The following is a 20,320-nucleotide window of genomic DNA, read 5'->3' as shown; positions in this document are numbered from 1 at the left end:
TATACACTCCTCATCTCCTTATGATACACTAATATATTCAGTAACAATGTCCCATCTCGTTGCATGACTTCTACGACACAATTAAAATTTGAAAATATAACAATCACTTCACTGTTAGTATCTTTCGTATTCGTACAGTTAGCAACTCTTTATAAGTTCCTTGCCGTAGATTGATTGCTCAGCAAAGTTTTTGGCAATGACAATGAAAAGTTCCACGTCGTTTCCTATTAGTTGCGTCGCTTCGATACTTACAGTTGACCATGAAATCGTGTCCGCACTTTTTCGTTAAAAACTTGAAAAGTGTTCACAAAATTAAGATATCACATGGATATACATAATCTTTTTCACTTCTCGAGTTCGTGGATAAATGTTCATCCGCTTTACCGGTCTCGAAATTCGACAAATTTGTGATTTCTTGTGCATCACTCTGGATTTTGGTGTCGTGGGATACTTCTCGTATCTTCGCTACGCCTGAATTATCTAGTGCTAATCCTATATGCTTTAGATAGTGATCTGAATTATTTTCTGTGTTACTAGTGTGTTTTCTAGTGTTTTCTAGTTTTCTAGTGTTACCATTGTGCTTGTGAATGTTATTTTTATTAACCAGTGCATATATCGAAGTTGAAGAAGCGTAGTGCTTTATGTGATTAACATCGTCATATATCTTATTTTTATTTTTACATTTCCTATCTGTTCTTTCTTCTTACTAAATTTACGTAATTTAACAACTATATACACTATAACTATAAGCGTCGCTAGTACTAACATGGTTAAAGTTGTTAATGCAATAGTAACTATGATAGACTTCTCCATATTGCCTGTAAATATAAATAACTAGTTGTGAAATCCCGTTTTTATCTATTTTAAAAATTAATATTACTAAATCTTTGTCTATGGTTATTGTTTGTAAAAATATTACGTATCCTTACCATAGGCCTAGTTTCAATGTTCTAAATCTGTTCATTATTCCTTATAAAATGCACAATAGATGCATATTCTGAACAATGACTAATGTTCTAACAGTTATGTAACCTGTCAGGTACTAAAATGTTACCCTTGTCACATTTTAATTCGTTTTACGCCATATTTGTCATTTTTTTCAAAGTCGTAGAATCCTACATTTTCACGCATATTTATATATTTAAATACACTTTACTACTGGTTTTACTGTTCTATGTAGGTACTACTATCTTTATTGATGTTTATTCCGTCATTCTTTAACATTACAAGGTTCTATTTACTTTGAATTCATTCATATTGCATCAAAATCGTCGTGAATGAGAGTAACTTCTCATGTGTAGGCGTGGCTTGTTGCTATGGATCAGCCATCTTGGCTTCCTCTCTCTCATGAGACAAGCGATTCCATCCACCGTGAGTAGTTACTTCTAGAGAACCGAAACGCTATAAGTTGTTACTTCTCTATACATGAATATTGAATTAACTAATGAACTGAATATTTTAACTTATTATTATAATAATAACCCATATGCCAATTGATTATTCTATAACAATAATGAATCAATAATTTCTTTCTCTCATTTTTTAAAAAAAACTTGAATTTAGAAAATGAATTTTAACTTAAAATAACTTGTTTACATACCACTTAACGACAATTATAGACATGATGCATTATACTGTATTCTATTTTAACTATTTCTCGTCTATTATCTTCTACCTTTCTGTTTAGACTTTTTACTTCTTTTAACGACTTTTTCATACTTTTTACGACTTCTGTTCTTCATTCGTAAGCTTACTTATCTAGTTTATGTTACTAGCATCTATAATATTTACTATTTATCTATTTGTCTAGCTTTTACTAATAGACAATTTTTCCTACTTTTTACTGTTTTTCATAGCTTTGAGCTACTGATTTCACTAATATTATGCTGTTATATAACCTAGCTATTATCTATTTACATGCTCGAATCTATTTTTATCTATGATGTTCTATTTACTATGCTTATTGTCTACTGCTTTTCTTTCTCTACCAAAACTGAGTTTTGCCATATTAGTACCGCGTAACCATTCTCATTCAAAAACTTATTCGTTTCACCAATTCGAATAGACTACTCCTAGTTTTGTCTAGGATCAAATAACCTAGGCTTTTCGACTCGTAACTACCACATGCTGTTGGTAAGTATTTCTACATGCTACCAATTGTTTCATATACTAATAAACTATTCCTTTTCAGGCTTTCATTGCAACTTAGACTTTTTCTTTTTTTCAAAAAATACCATTCTTCTTCATATCCAAAAATGTAAAACTTTCTTTTCACAACCCAAGGCACATACAACATCGATTTACATGATATGCTTACTTCATTAATACTTAATGATGATGATGATGAATATTATTATTATTATTATTATTGATTTTGAACTTTATACTGCCGAATTGATCTATAAAGCTTACAATACAATACTAATAACAATAATGTCGTTGAAATTAATGCTATAATTATTCCAAATATTACATATATAATATAATCTGTTTTTAGATGTAGTTATGGGATTGATGTATCGACTTTTAATTTCAATAACTTTTCCGTTAAACTATTTAACTCCTGCCTATGTAACGAAAAATTTACTTGTCTCTCCGTCCAATTTCCAATCAATTTAATATGTTTATTTTGAATTTGTATTATCCGCTTAATTGGAATTACCAGCTCTCCTATTATTATGTTGTCAAATTTATCGTACTTTATGAAACTTGATTTAGATTTAGTTTGATCCAGTTTTGTGGAAGTACTTCTTGATGTACACCCACTTTTGTCATGTACGCTTCCTTTTCAACAGAAGAATACATCACACCCGCGTGTGTATATCTGAATATCACATTCCCCAAAAATTTCTCAGAATCTGCTGGCATCCTTCCAAAGAATTATTTAAAATAATATTATTCAGACACTTTGCCTCATTATCCATAGTTATGCTTCCACAGAAGTACAAGAAACTTTTAAATTCGCATTTATTTTTATCTAATGAATGGTATTTACCTTCCGCCAAGTAAACTGCTTCCGGTAATTCGTAAAATATTCTGGTATTATTTATTAAGTAGCCCATAGATATTATGTCATACATGATTGAAATACTAGTATCATATATTATCGGAGTTTTTAATATTAAATCAATATTATTTTCTTCGTAATGATATTTTACTAAATATACGCTAGACATTTGGTAAAACATCCCAATGTCTGAACTATAAATAGTATTCTTCAACACATCATGAAGACTTATTAACCTTTTAACATCAGCATTAGATAATATATGATATGTTAGTTGATTATTTAATATACTATTTACTATTTTATTTACCCTCTCCTGCACAAGATGAGCAAACAAATTTGCCATTATCTTGCGTTGGGATTGATGTAAATAACGTTAAAGCTCTTGAATTTTATTTTTAAAATCTTGCAATACATGTTGCACTTTTACTACAATTCCATGGACTACAGAAATTTCATTATTAAATGATGCTTTCAGATTTTTAATTTCAGTTGTTAATAAATTTTCGTGTTTATTTAATTTATCAATGGAATGAGACAACTGTTGATTATGTATTAGGTTATATGTCGATAGACCAATAGACGATAATCCCAGTAACCACGAAAATATGAACCTTTTGTTTCTATGATTATTATTACACCTAGTTTTTCCATTTTCATAAACAAAATGACAATGTAATAAATTTACTATGTTTTGTCTGAATTCTTTTTCTTTTACAGCATAATCGTTAAGAATTTCGTATGCATCAGTACACTTATCATGTACTGGCACATATTCTTGAAAGTTCAAATGCATCTTTACAGTAGTAAACACAATGTTTGTAGCATGTACGGCATATGCATTCTGCGTCAAAGCTAATCCAATTTCCGTTAACGTTATCTGTTGTTGTTCCTCCTCTGCTATCCCCATACTGATCAATAGTATTTGAAAAATGAAAATCTTGAACATGGTGATAACTGTAAATAATTGAAACTTAGAATTACTACCTGAATTGATTTTATTTATTTTAATATTTTTTTAACTCTTTTATTTAGTTAATACTTATGTTTTTATTTATTTTATTTACGTTGTATCCGTACCTTGGATTATTCAACAATTCAAACAAATTTACGACATATCTCTAATTTAAAAAAAACTTTCTCTATTCTCCTAATCACTCTAAATTCTGTAAACAAAACATGTTTACCAGTTCAGGGACTTTTCAGATGGAAACCAAAATTTCCTTTGATTTCGGTCACGGACTTTTGTTGATAAACAGCGGTCCAACTCGCTGTCCACTGATAAAAATATTTTGTCTACAGATTCCTAACAAAACAAACTTATATACTTAATTTTATTCGTGTTTTTCGTCCGAAAAAAAACTTTTAACTTTTTGTGATGTAGTCTTTGAGTCATTAAACCTCTTGGTTTTCTCACGCGTTGTTTTTTTTTCTTTTTAGACATCACTGTCTAAATCCAAATCATCATCTTGCTTATCAGAATCTTCATCATTCGCGCTAATAAATGGTTTTAAACACCGAATATCAATCGTGTCAACCTTTTCTTGTTTTTTCTTCGTCTCATACTTTACTTTATATGAATTGCTATTCATTTTTTCCACTATAACTCCACGAGTATTGAATCTTTTCCCGAAACAAGCTGGAATGCCTGCTCTCGGCATCTCACGTATCCATACCTTTTGACCAATATCAAAATTAGGTTGAGAAAACTTTTTCTCGATCTGCTTCTTCTGAGACTTAAACCGTTTTTGCAAATTTTGGTACGCTACCTTCCTTGCTTCTTTGACAGTTCTTATTCGCTCATCATTCTCCACATACTCACAAGGAATATCCAGATCTTGTTCTAAGAACGTTCTGGGTTCACGCCCTGTTAGCAAATAATATGGCGAGTGTTTCGTTCCGTCATGAATTTGCGTATTCATGGTAAATACTATGCAAGGTAGGATTTCGTCCCAATTTGTGAATTCACGGTCTATGCAGTGCTTCATGACCTGCTGTATGGATCCTATGGCTCTCTCAGATGTTCCTATGTTATAGTGAGCATCCGTATTGGCGAAGTTTAACTTCATACCAAAACGCTCTGCCATTTCTTCCATCACTCGACTTCGATGTGTACTATGCCGGTCCATCGCTAGAATCTCAGGAATGCCATGTTTCGTGATTAGCTCTTCAAAAATCACTTCTGCTCTAATCTCGGATGTTATAGCAGGAACTGCTTTAGCAATTACATAACGTGTAGCACTATCTACAAACACAATCACATATTTACTTCGATGGTTTTTAGATCTTTTAAATGGCCCAATCTCGTCCATAGTTACATGCTGGAATGGCATATAACTTGGGTACGTCTGTGGATGCAATGGTGTCCTACCAGCCTTACGCTTCTGAATCTGACAGCTTACACACTGGCTGACCTTCTCTTGAAAAAACTTTTTCATATTAGGGAAATAAATAGATTTTAATGCTCGATTATAGCATTTGGTATAGGAGTAGTGTCCTCCTCCATAAATCGAACAATGCAGGTTTTTAAATACTTGTTCCCTTAATGCAAAAGGAATGCATAATAGAAATTTCTTTCCATTTGCCATCCTTTGTGTTCTGAAAAGTTTTCCATCTTTTACCACATACCAACGTGTTTGCCACTCAGCTTTCTCGTCTGCTACCTCAGGATGTTCAATAGCATTCATTATTGGCCCGAAGAAAGAATCCTTTCTCTGCAACTCAGTTACGTCTACGTCATCATCGAAAGTGATGTTTACTTCGAGATCTTCGGTCTTCACTGGTAATGCATCCAAATCAATATCTTCATCCGTGGGTTGAATATCGGTGTTTCTTGACAATACGTCGCTCGGGTTCTTCTCACCTGGACAATGCACCGGCGTATACTGGTATTGTGCCATTTCTAAACTGTATCTCAATAACTTTGGTGATAATTTTGGCGTTGTTTGTAAATATTTAATGCATCTACAATCAGTATACAATTCGAACTCTTTGTTATACAGATAGTAGTTGAATGCTTTAAAGGCACTCACCACGGCCAAAATTTCCAACTCTACTATGTGTCTTCTAGCTTCATTCGGTCTCAATACCCTACTATAATATGCAATTGGGGTCCATTCTCCATTTACCTTCTTCTGCATGAGAACTGCTCCCATTGACTTCGTCGACGCATCGGTATACACTCTCGTCTCTAGATTTTCTCGGAATGGCGCTAATAATAGTGCACTCAACAATGCATCTTTTAATTTTTCAAAGCTATTTTGATGCTCCTCGGTCCATACGAATTTATGATTTTTCCTCAGCAACGGTTGAAAACTTGCTGAAATTTCTGCGTAGTCTTTGCAAAATTTCGTACATAGTTCGTCAGACCCAGTAATGACTTCAGTTCCTTTGCGCTTGTGGGTGGCTTACAAGCTTTTATTGCCTGTATCACTTTTGAACTTATTTCCTATCCGGCCTCACTTACAATGTGACCTAATGCCAAAACTTTTTCCTCCATAAAGTGACACTTTTCTACTGACAACTTCAAGCCATACTTTCTTAGTCTTTGAAAAACAGAATGTAATACCGACACCATCTTTTCTTGATTGTTTTCATAAAGGAATACGTCGTCCATGTAATATGACACCGCTTCCGGATGAACGTTAGCTAATGTCATAGCCATGATTTTCGTGTATATGGCTGGCGATTGGATGTATCCCATGGGTAATTTGGAATAGTGGTAAGTACCGACGCCAGGAATGTTAAACGCCGTGTACATTCTTGACTCCTTAGAAATGGATACAGTATGATGGGCACTTTTGATGTCAAGTACGCTGAAGAATTTATGACCCCCCATACATGTTAGAATCTGATGTATGGGCGGCAACGCCACGGAGTGGAATTTTACGTGTTTATTTAAAGCCCTACAGTCGAGACATGCTCTTATCGCTCCATTAGGCTTTTTAACAAACAACATGGGTGAATTATAAGAGCTATTACTCTCCTCGATAATGTTCTGTTCGAGCAGGATGTTTATTTGCTCTTTAACTTTGTCTCTCATCGCAATTGGGATCGGATACTGTTGCCTTCTAAAAGGAACTTCCGTTTCCAATTCTATTTTATGTTCTACGCCTTTAACTCTGCCTAACTCATTTTCTCTCCACGCAAAAACATCTGCATAATCATAACAAAGCTTCTCCAATTTCTTTTTGATTTCAGGTTTAGTTTTTTCGCCAAATTTTAATCTTGTCTTGTCATAATTTTTCCGTGCGTCTAACACCTCTTCAATTTCATCATCCGTTAGCCCTTCCTGTCTTAATTCCGTCTCACTAACACATTCTTCCGCATCTCCAATTTTCAAATTCCTTGTTAACATTATTGTCTTGTTAGATGGATTTATTATCTCTAATTTCTGATTTTCTTTTGATAATATCGCTCTAGGTATAAATACATTGTACTGTGTTTCTAATAACTTATCAGGCTCTAACAGATACTCGTTATTCGCCCAAGAATTTACTAGATTGACTTCAACAGTCGTTCTAGTTCTTGGTAACAACTTAACTCTATGTCCTAAGACCCATTTTGGTTTCAAACTTGTCTTTACACTAATCGCGATATTATCGGAAACTAACCTTGGCTCTTGATCATTCATACAATTTCTAGTCGGTCTCCCGAACCTTTGAACTAAGATTTTACTATTTCCGTAGTCTATTTGACAATTCTGTGTTCTCAAGAAATCATTTCCGATTAACATTTGGTACGGAAAATCCTTTATTATTCTAAACTCTTGATGAAATGTCTGATTTGATATTTTAAATTTAATTACAGCCAATTTATTGATTACGAGTGTATTTTGCGTAATACCCTTAATTTTCGTTTGTCTTGGAATAATTCGCGCACTTGGTGGCACTAATTTCTCATTGATAATGGAAATTTGTGATCCACTATCAAGTAAAGCTTTAATTTGTCTATTTTCTATTTCTAATGGTAAATATACCATATTATTTTCCAAATTTACTGAGGCAATAACTTCTCGTGTTCTTACATTTCTGGTTCCTGTAAATGCGCCTCGCCCATTTACAGATGTATTCAGTTTAAATGACTAGGACCTGCAGTTTGATAGTATGTTGTACCATTCACTTGTGCTGGTACAACTTGCACAAATCTTTGCTGATTATGATTATCAGAATAATGGCTTTGTTGACAACAAGAATTCTGACAACTGCCTTGCCAGTTTCCTTGTTGACCACGACCACGATTATTTCGCCAGTATCCACCTCTATTACCAGGTATATTATGAAAACTGTTATTTCCTCTATTACTATTTTGACCTCTATTATTATTATTTGACCAATACTTGTTTTTATTTCCGCGACAATTATTCCTATTATTACCTCTATATTGTCGATTGTTTCTAAAATTTTGATTTTTCCTTTGTTTTCTACCTTGACTATCGTGTTTTTCTTCTTCTTGCGTTTTTGCTGACAACGCGAGTTGCAATTTATCGATCTTTTTCTCTAATTCCGCGATCTGCGTTAGACTTTGCGGTTCTTGTTTAATTTTGTGTTCTTCATTACTTTTTCTTACAACCACGTGATCCAACTGTACTCACTTCCTTCATCTTCGACTTGTTCCCTGATCTTTTTAACTAAGTCTTTAAGTGTAACTTTTCCAGTTTCTCGTTTCACACGCTTTGCGATTTTACATTTGTTCTTCTCGATCTTTTGTAGATCGTCTACAAACTTATCTAAACTAGAGTAGGCTATCGTCCCTACTTTCTTCATATAGTATGGATGTAATCCACTAACTATAATTCCAATTTTCTTTATATCCGTCATATTTGAGTCTAACCTCTCGCAAAGAACGAGCATGTCATATACATAGTTTCTGACAGCTTCGTCTTCTTGTTGCAAACGTTCCTTAATCCTATCTTCAATATCGAGCGTCACATTCGATTTAGTAAATTCATCAACGATTTCTGCCTGTAAATCCTTATATTGGATTTCCGCTGTATTTTTCCGTTTCAGGAACAATTTTATCCATTGTCTCCCTACTCCTTTAAAAATGTTAGGTATCAATTCCTTCCTTTTGTTTTCGGCGATACCTGCCATCTGACAAGCATCGTCGAACTCATCAAAGAAAGAAACGATGTCACTATCGTTCTTTAAATCAAACTTTGGTAATTTATTTATGTCCGCGTAAAAAGTAATATTCGAGACCATTTTAACGTCCTTGCTTTTATTATTCACTAAATTCTCATCTAAATTTATAATAGAAGAAAAATCTTCCGACACGGATTTTATTACTGGACTACTAGGAAAGTTAAACACCGGTTCTTTACTTAAAATAATTTTGGGACTCGCGAGACTGTGTCTTGACTACTAAAATTTTTCCGTCGTTTAGGTGACCTTACACCAAATAAATTATGTACTTCTATATTAATACCCTTACTTGCCTTTTGTGCCCTCGTCAACACAGTATTTTCGGTCATTTATCAATATATATACTTAATACAACTTATATGTTTGACTACGTAGTGTGGGAGGGTGGTGTGGGTTAACCTGATAACTTTTTAAACTAGAGTCACTGTCTAAGCCTTTCGAGATCCGAACCAAATCTCGTATTCTATTGATGAACGTTAAAATTACAAAATTTTACCATACTAAATTTTACCATACTAAATTACTTAAACTACAATTAAATTTGAACCGGGACTTGAACCAAACATGGCTTCACCATAACAAAGTGGCCTATGCACTAGGACCGCTACAAAAACCAGCAAATCTCCACCACAACAAGGTGGGTAATACACTTAAAACTAAAACTGTACCGGCGCGGGATTCGAACCACAGCTATCTCCACCATAACAACCTCCAACCGTCGTGCCTAAATTGCATGGGGATAAAGTAATGTGTGACGGTTGAAGATCGCTACTACTCACCATCTGTAATGAGTAGGTTCGAAGCGGGAGCAGAGAAAAACCACACAAATTTAACTTTCATTTAAATATCTGTATTCTAGGAAATATCATGTGTTAATGTTGTTAATGTAGACAGTGTATAACATGTCAGATCACATATCGTAAGCATCTAAGAAGTCAGTCACGAATAACTCGTACATAGCTGAGATACACATACCTTGCTAATAGATGACTGCCTGGACTGGATGTTGAAGTTCTATAACGATGAATAGCTCGTGCTGCGAATAGTCTATGTTCGCTGACTATTGTCCAACCATAATCCAAGTTAATGGTTGTACTAGATAATGCTAGATCTTCCTAGATCTACTCCTGGACTGGATTCGCAGTTGACTAATTACTGTGATAAGAGTACAAGTGGTTCTCTCCGTCGATACTCCATTTCTGATCCAAATCCTTTCGGACCAGAGGTTTTTATTCTCAGTTTCCAGACATTCTGGAATTCATGTTGTTGACTTTTTGTATATCTCAGCTATTGGTAAAACATTGGTTTCACCCGAATTACATCGTGATCAAATTCCCAGACCAACAAATTTCTGCAAGTCTGACAGTTATGCCACAGTCAAAGTGTGTCACTGTTACAGCATTACATCTTGATGACATTTCAATTCTTCAACCAAAACATTACAAATCACAATAACATACAAACTGACGACTTAGCGTCTAGCCATAACAAAACATAACATTCAACGCATTTACAAATTATTGACGTAAACAAATAAACACAAACACGTGTTTATACTATATGACAACTTTACATTACTATACTTTGATACAACAATTAATAACTGAGATGTTTTATCTCCAAAATAATATGTTCCAAAACCGTATATATCCACAATACTGAGAAGTTATACTTTTGTGATAGATGTTTAACAAGACACTTTCGAAATGACATGCAGTTACAGAACCATGAGTTATATTGTAAAGAGAATGAGTCTGTTAGAATAGAACTTCCAAAACCATACGACAATCAAATAGAGTTTCAAAACTATAATCGGTCATTAAGACTTCCATTTGTCATATTTGCTGACTTTGAATGTATCTTATGTAAGTTAAAAATAGAGCATAATTGTAGTAAAACAGTAAAATATCAAAAGCATGAACCAATGAGTTATTGTTACTATGTCAAATATTCAAATGGGAACTATAAAGCCCCTCTTAGTTATATAGGTCCAGATGCTGCGAAAGTATTTATTGAAATGTTACAAAAAGAAGCAATAGAAATTATGGAAATATATAACAGGGTAGTTGATATGACCCCACTTAGTGGGGAGGAAATAGAAGCTTATAACAGTTCGGATACTTGTCATATATGTGAGAAAAACTTGAATGACTTCCCACCAGCCGTTGAGAAAAAATAGCTATATTAAAGAAGAAAATACAGTTCTACAAAGATAAAGATATGAGCGAAAAAATAAAAGAATGGAAATACGAATTAAGAAAATGTTTGTATAAGATAAAAAAAAATAAAGCAAAAGTAAGAGATCATGATCATTTAACTGGAAAGTTTAGAGGTGCAGCTGACAGTTATTGCAATTTAAACTATAAAAATCCTAACTTTGTTCCTGTATTTCTTCACAACTTAAATGGCTATGATACGCATTTGTTTATCAAGGAGTTAGCTTATGATACACAGAAAATTAACCTGATCGCTAATAATGAAGAAAGGTACATAACATATGAAAAATATATAAAAGCAGGACCAGAAAAAAATGGAATAAATTTATGATTAAAATTTTAAATTTAAATTTTTTAGATTTAGATTTAGATTTAAATTTAGATTTTTAAATTTAAACATTAAAATTTTTCCCGATTGATAAACTTGATCTAGTTAATACTAAAGGTGATTATCCATATGACTTTTTTGATTCATTTGAAAAATTGAAAGAACCTGTTCTATTATCTCCAGACAAATTTACAAACAGATTAACGAAAGAAAAATTGAGTCCTGAACGCCATAAGCTTCATGTACGAGTTTGTAAAAAATTCGATCTGAAGTTAGGTGAGGACTTAACTGAACATTATAACAAAGCAGATGTCCTTCAATTAACAGATATATTTGAAAACTTTAGAGATGTGTGTTTAAAGGCATATGGATTAGATCCTGCTTGGTATTATACAGCACCGGGTCTATCGTGGGATGCAATGTTAAAGACTAAAATTAACTTAGAAATGTTAAGTGATTATGATAAAATACTAATGTTAGAAAAGGGTATACGAGGAGGAATCTCACAATGCAGTAAATGATATGTAAAAGCTAACAACAAATATATACAAGATTATAATAAAGATGAGTGTTCAACATACCTAGCTAATCTAGACGCAAACAACTTATATGGATGGGCTATGAGTCAATACGTGCCTTATAAAGACTTTAAATGGATTAAACCTTGCATAGATATAATGAACATTCCAGATGACTCAGAAACTGGCTACATATTAGAAGTAGATTTAGAATATCTGAAGTATTTACACAACAAACATTCTGATTTACCATTTGCTCCAGAAAACATGTGCCCACCAGAATCTAAACAATCAAAACTACTAACAACACTTTATAATAAGGAGAGATATGTAATTCACTATAGGAACTTAAAACTATATATGTCGCTTGGAATAAAATTAAAGAAAGTGCATAGAGTATTAGAATTCAAACAGTCAGACTGATTAAAGAAATACATTGATTTAAATACAAATGTGAGAACGCAAGCTAAAAACAAGTTTGAAGAAGATTTTTATAAGCTCATGTATGACTCAGTATTTGGAAAGACTATGGAAAATATTAGAAAGAGGCAGCCCATACAATTAGAATGTGATCCGGAAAGAGTAGAAAAAATAATTGCAAAACCTAATTTTTATTACAGAACAATATTTACAGAGAATTTGTGTGCCATACATATGAAAAAGAGCGATTAACATTTAATAAGCCAATATATGTTGGTATGAGCGTATTAGAACTATCAAAACTATTAATGTATGATTTTCACTATAATACTATGAAGCCGAAATATGGAAACAATATAGATTTATGCTACATGGATACTGACAGCTTTATATATGAGATTGAGACTGAAGACTTTTACAAAGATATCGGAGAAATAATTGATCAATTTGACACGAGTGAATACAAGGAAAATAACATATATGGACTACCACTAATAAACAAAAAAGTAATAGGTAAGATGAAAGATGAGAATAAAGATAAGATAATGACGGAGCTTATTGGATTGAGATCAAAGATGTATGCTTATAGAGTATAAAATAAAGAAGAGAAAAAAGTTAAAGGAGTAACTAAAGCTGTAATATCAAAAGAGTTGCAGTTTAATTATTATAAAGAAAGTTTATTTAAAAATGTAAAAACATATAAAGACATAAACCTCATTAGGAGTTGTAAGCACGATATATATAGCATAACCGTTCATAAGGTGGCACTAGATTCCTCGGACGATAAAAGATATATATTAAGACATGGTGTAAATACATTAGCTTGGAGTCATTATGGGATAGAGTAAAAAGTGTAATTATATGTAGTGTAGTGTAGTGTAATTTTAGATGTAAGTTTTTTTAGATATAAGTTCTTTATAGTTAAAATCTAGAAAGTTCTATACACAAACAACTCTTTAACCAATTTTCATATACCAAAAGTCTAGTCCCCAAAAATGTGGTAAAAATTTTGCTAGTCAACTAATGTTAAAGCAAAAAAAATATTCAAAGAAAGTGCTTAGTAATTACGTTAGTCATCAATTGGTGATTTGTAGTTAGTGATATTATATCCCTTTTCTTTAAATTCTGACAATCTTTTTTGTATCCAATCATGTAGTTTTATATGGGATATGGAACAAAAGTTCTGATTATAATATGCAGGAATTCCACATAGAACACATTTATTATTAATATTTCTTTCATTAATTAAGTCATAACAAGATGTAGTTTCACTCCTTGTACTAAAATATGGTGGGAAACCAACACGTATTATATCTTTAAATAAAATAACTTGTATTGCTGGTAATGCAAAACCTACAGGGTTATATGTTGAATCTACAAACTTACATTCTGATAATGTAGCTGGTCTTAAAATCTTAAATCGTGTGTCTATATCCTTAAAGAAAAGATACATTATTTTTATAAAATCATGCTCTAGCATTTTATTATGTATTTCAACCACTCGCTCTTTTGATGAGAGTGAATAATCTAACAACGGTCCAGAATAGTTTAAACCCTGTTCAATTTCTTTATTCATATTCTCTGCTCTATAACATCTTTTACAATTATCAGACCTCTTGTTTCCATTTCTAGCGAACTCTTGGAATTGTTTTAATTCTCCACAAATTACACACTTTTTCATGACTTATTAAATATAAAATATTCAAAATACTTAGTTCATTTTGTTTGATTTTTAAATGTCATAAAAGCCTATGTGATCTCACTTTGGGTTATCCTTCTGTGTTAAAGTACTATAGTCAGTGGTGGCTTCATAATTTTTTTTGGCAGTTAGAGGTGGAAGGGGGAGGAATGTGTCCTAGAACATACATACATACCCTACTGACATTCAAACGTTTAAGCCATTGTAGTATATTCTATAATGATTTGCGCATTCGTAAACATTGACAAATATTCCTCATTGTGTCCTACTATCACTTTGTAAATGTATAATTTTTATACTGAGAACCATGGAAACATTAAGGCAGTGTTGATATCTAAGACTTCGGTGAACTACTGTTAGTCACAAGACTTTAAATTTCTGGTCTTGTCTCAAAGGACCCCGCACTTTTCTTATGGAAAGTGGCTTTCGGCTAATGTTGTTGAAACTTCGCTGGTTGATAGTTCTTAACATGTGGATCAAAAGTCTCAATGGGCACAAAGACCGAAATCCACTCCTTCCCCCCAAAAACCGCCTCCAAGTAGCTGGGGAGAAGAACTGATTTCAGCATGTAAAACAATTTGTTGTTTTAATCAACTCAACAAGGACCCCAAACAACCACATGTTAGACTATCAAACTACCCCACTTGACACCGCCCATTGCCCCCCCATACCCCCCTGCAAATTACCTTACGGATGTTCCATATTACTGTAGTTTATAGTTGCGCGTATGTGTTGAAATACCTACAGTTTTGGTTTCACCGACAATATAATGGGTTTCACGTATCGCTGATTACGAATCTGAGGTGAGAGTTCTAGAATTCAAGATGGAGGATCAATATGGCGGATCAAAAACACGAAACTCCTGAATGTAGCCACAAATAGCTGTTTACTAGGGTATTTTGGGTCGTTGGTTACGAATCTGAGGTCAAAATTCTTGAATTCAAGATTTCAGATCCAATATGGTGGATAAAAACGTCGAAGCCACAAACCGTAGTATACTAGAGTGGTTTTAGATCGCTGTTTAAGTACGCAACATTCCTTGATACTTCAGCCACCATGTAGAATTATTCTGCACCCTTGCCCTTTACCAAAACCCACCACAGATATCTTAATGCTGAACGGTGTTAAAATAATTCATCAATTATCTGTTCAATATTTTCATCATTTCGGTTTGCAGCATGTAATGTGGTACTTAGCAATGAGTCATCGGGAAATCTAATATTCTGTAAATGTCGTGCATGGCCTAAATACCACAAGACACTTGCAACGTGCGAATATGTACCTAATGTACGAGCGCCGCTTTGACATATACAGTAGTAACCTTGAATAACATTTTGATCATAATCCTGGTCATTGTGTTAGTAGACAGAGGATACCGCGATGCAATTCCTTTACTGGAATATTTAGGAATTGATCATAGAATGCCCGCACTCCTACTGCCACGTGAAAGACAACTATCAACAGAAGATGCGAATACTTCTCGACTAGTTACTAAAAGTCGATGGATAGTCGAGGCAAAAAACGGGCATCTAAGATCTGTTTTTAAGTTTCTAGCACAAACGTTGAATCTGCAACATGCAAAGAAACTGAATAGTTTCTATCGCAAGCTGGAGCTATTTTGAACAGATACCATCCCGTAATTTTCATGCAAGATGCAACCATTGAATTAGCTAGAGAAATAAGAAATAGGTCAATAATGCCGAACGTTGTTAAAGCAAGAGTGGAGGTAGATAATCTTATTAGAAGGAACGGTCAATGGGTACCGCTGAATGATCAAGGCCTAATTGATTTCTCTGTACTTAACTTAAACTACTTATGAGATTTCACTGTAGCCACATATCAAGTAGATCTCTCATCCTCTTACGTCCAAGATAAACTAATACGAGATAAGGATGAGCAATTCCTGCTTGACGAAAACGTAACTGAACCGGGATTCCTGCGGATACGTCTCTACTCAAGGTTCCGCAATGCAACTAAGCATGAAGTTTTCATAGCATATGTAGCCAATGATGAAGATGACCAGGATTATGATCAAACTGTTATTCAAGGTTACTACTGTACATGTCAAAGCGGTGCTCGTACATTAGGTACATGTGCGCACGTTGCAAGCGTCTTGTGGTATTTAGGCCATGCACGACATTTACAGAATATTAAATATCCCGATGACTCATTGCTAAGTACCACATTACATGCTGCAAACCGAAATGATGAAAATAATGAACAGATAATTGATGAATTATTTTAACACCGTTCAGCATTAAGATATCTGTGGTGGGTTTTGGTAAAGGGCAAGGGTGCAGAATAATTCTACATGGTGGCTGAAGTATCAAGGAATGTTGCGTACTTAAACAGCGATCTAAAACCACTCTAGTATACTACGGTTTGTGGCTTCGACGTTTTTATCCACCATATTGGATCTGAAATCTTGAATTCAAGAATTTTGACCTCAGATTCGTAACCAACGACCCAAAATACCCTAGTAAACAGCTATTTGTGGCTACATTCAGGAGTTTCGTGTTTTTGATCCGCCATATTGATCCTCCATCTTGAATTCTAGAACTCTCACCTCAGATTCGTAATCAGCGATACGTGAAACCCATTAGATTGTCGGTGAGACCAAAACTGTAGGTATTTCAACACATACGCGCAACTATAAACTACAGTAATATGGAACATCCGTAAGGTAATTCGCGGGGGGGATATGTGGGAGGCAAAGGACGGTGTCAAGTGGGGTAGCTTGATAGTCTAACATGTGGTTGTTTGGGGTCCTTGTTGAGATGATTAGAACAACAAATTGTTTTACATGCTGAAATCAGTTCTTCTCCCCAGCTACTTGGAGGCGGTTTTTGGGGGGAAGGAGAAGATTTCGGTCTTTGTGCCCATTGAGACTTTTGATCCACATGCTAAGAACTATCAACCAGCGAAGTTTCAACAATATTAGCCGAAAGCCACTTTCCATAAGAAAAGTGCGGGGTCCTTTAAAAAAAAAATACTTCTCGTCTTTCATTTTGTTTCTTTTTTTGAGAGAAGGCGAGATTTTGTTTCGTTTCCTGGTTAACATTACCACCTCTGATCATGTCACTTTCTCAATACCTGTAATACTGCTTTTCCATGGAGTCTTTCTGTTTCTGGTACTATTGGATTATTACTTAGTGTTTACTTCTGGTATATATGATTTGATATGATCATAATTTTTAGTGTAACAGTTTATGATAATTATAAACACATACTTCAACTGCTGCAAGAAACACAAAAGCAATGGTTTATGGATAGAAGCTTATGAACTGACCATGCATCACCTAGTTGAACATGTTAGATCTTAGTGTTACCCCTCTTAGTGTCAGGCTAGACTACTATTAAAATTTGTGTAACAAATATCAAGCGATACACTTGTGATAAAATATCATTCCCATTGTCAAGCATTGAGTTCAGCTTAACATCCCTTTCAGCTGCGAAGCTATATGAGACTTGACCTAGTGATTAACGTGGAATCCGAAGCAAATGAGCTCCAGCCGGGAATCGAAACTGGGTCTCCCACACCAAAGGCGTGTATACTAACCGCTTAGCCATGGAGAAGTTCCCATTGACAAGTGCTCTCTTTCTAAAGCATTGAGGTTTTTGTTATTAACGTAATGAATTTGTTCTGTAATGTGAAGGTAAATAGAGTACATTGATACATACAGGGATTGATTATAAACACGGTGTAACACACATGCCCACAAGAGTAAATTTGCAATTTTCCCAAGAGACGACCAGAATGGGAATGAGGGAATGAGTGCATATAATTCAATCAACTTTACCTATCTCGAAGAACAATCATGCGGGCCGTTGTAGTGTTGTGGATTGCAGACGACAAGAAATAAACGACAATTGCTTGTGCCGTTTGTATAAATACGTGTGTGAATGTCTCTCCCTCTCGTTCCAATTCGATGAACCCTTCTGTTTTCATTGTTTATCCTCTTGTGTATCTATTTGGGGTTTCGGCGTGTGTTTTTGACAAACGAAGAATTGCGATACCGGCAAGTAATGTTTATTCTGATGAGAAGGGATGGGTCTCTTCCCACACAACACCAAAACTCTATGTCGTGGATTGAGTAAATGTAACTATATTACGTATACTGAGTAAGGGTTGGTTACGTTTTATATATACAAATGCATACATGAGTGAAAAGAGGGGGGGAGTAGGTAATATGTTTCTGGAACGACCTATCCTTTATCTCTCTCTCTCTTTCTCCCCCCTTTTAATTTCCCCAGAAATGCCTAATTGTATCAGTTTTCCCCCGATTGTAACTTTGTCTGTCTATGTTCTTAAGCGCCGATTCGTATGATCACAGTATGCAGAGGTGATTAGTACCAGATTATTTCAATTAACAAATATCCGCTCATTGTCTTTACGTGGGATTTGTAATCTTTGGATTGTTTTCTCTCCCTTTTCTTTGAATTTGTTTTGCTAGTTTGCGTTTCTCTGCTTCTTAATCACCCCCCTCTCTCTCTCTATCCTTGTATCCTTGCTGTTTTCTCTTTCGGCATCCTTTTGTAAATATTAAACGCTTTAGTTTAATCTCCATGATCTTAGAGTAACCACTAATTCCAACTCTATATCAATCTTTCAGCTGTGTAACAATTCTGTTTTGAAATTCTGAAACTTTGATATAAATTATATTTACTTAGCTAATTTCTTTTATTTATAAACTTAATCTACTTACGTTAAGTTCACTTTACATGGATATACTATTTGTGAGTCGCATTAGTTTTGTATAGTTAATTTTATACTGTTTAACCTATCTAATTATTATATAATATTTTAAATTATTTTTGTTTCTTTTGAACTTTAGGTATAGGAAATTAAAAAAAAAAAGTGAATATAAATATAATAGATTTATACTTATCTAAATGTCGAAATACGAGTATTAGTTACTGGATGTCAGTAAATATCTGTCGATCCGTTAATAGTGACAGTTGATTTTGTGAGAAATATCAGGATCGATACCCTGCACCTCCACCATGTAATGTCTTTTGGTGAAGCCAATAACAGTTCTGGATTTAACCCTTCACCAAATTTATTTATTAAAATATTACGAACTTCTTTGTAAGCACAATGAGAATAAATCAGAGTATTTTCCTTATCACACGTAAAGATGAAGGAAGAAAATACTTTTCCACGCAACCCCTTTAGCTCATGGCTGCCTCCAGGGTATCTGTAGCGACTTATGGAATTATTGGTAACCTCCTTAGCTCATGATAGCCCCAGAGGTTCAGATCGTAGTTAGGAATCCTCTTAACTCATGACAGCCTCCAGAGGTTCAGATTGTAGTTAGAAATCATCTTAGCTCAAGGCAGCCTCCAGAGGTTTAAATTGTAGTTAGAAATTCTCTTAGCTCATGGCAGCCTCCAGAGGTTCAGATTGTAGTTAGAAATCCTCTTAGCTCATGGCAGCCTCCAGAGGTTCAGATTGTAGTTAGAAATCCTCTTAGCTCATGACAGCCTCCAGAGGTTCAGATTTTAGTTAGAAATTCTCTTATCTCATGGCAGCCTCCAGAGGTTCAGATTGTAGTTAGAAATCCTCTTAGCTCATGGCAGCCTCCAGAGATTCAGATTGTAGTTAGAAATTCTCTTATCTCATAGCAGCCTCCAGAGGTTCAGATTGTCGTTAGAAATCATCTTAGATCATGGCAGCCTCCAGAGGTTCAAATTGTAGTTAGAAATTCTCTTAGCTCATGGCAGCCTCCAGATGTTCAGATTGTCGTTAGAAATCCTCTTAGCTCATGGCAGCCTCCAGAGGTTCAAATTGTAGTTAGAAATTCTCTTAGCTCATGGCAGCCTCCAGAGATTCAGATTGTAGTTAGGAATCCTCTTACCTTATGGCAGCCTCCAGAGGTTCAAATTGTAGTTAGAAATTCTCTTAGCTCATGGCAGCCTACAGAGGTTCAGATTGTAGTTAGGAATCCTCTTAGCTCATGACAGCCTCCAGGGATTTGGGTAAGGTAAT

The sequence above is a fragment of the Thermobia domestica genome, chromosome 10, assembly GCF_964235325.1.
Source record: "Thermobia domestica chromosome 10, izTheDome1.hap1.1, whole genome shotgun sequence".
NCBI classification, from domain to species: Eukaryota; Metazoa; Arthropoda; class Insecta; order Zygentoma; family Lepismatidae; genus Thermobia; species Thermobia domestica.
This window is presented reverse-complemented; position numbering follows the sequence as displayed.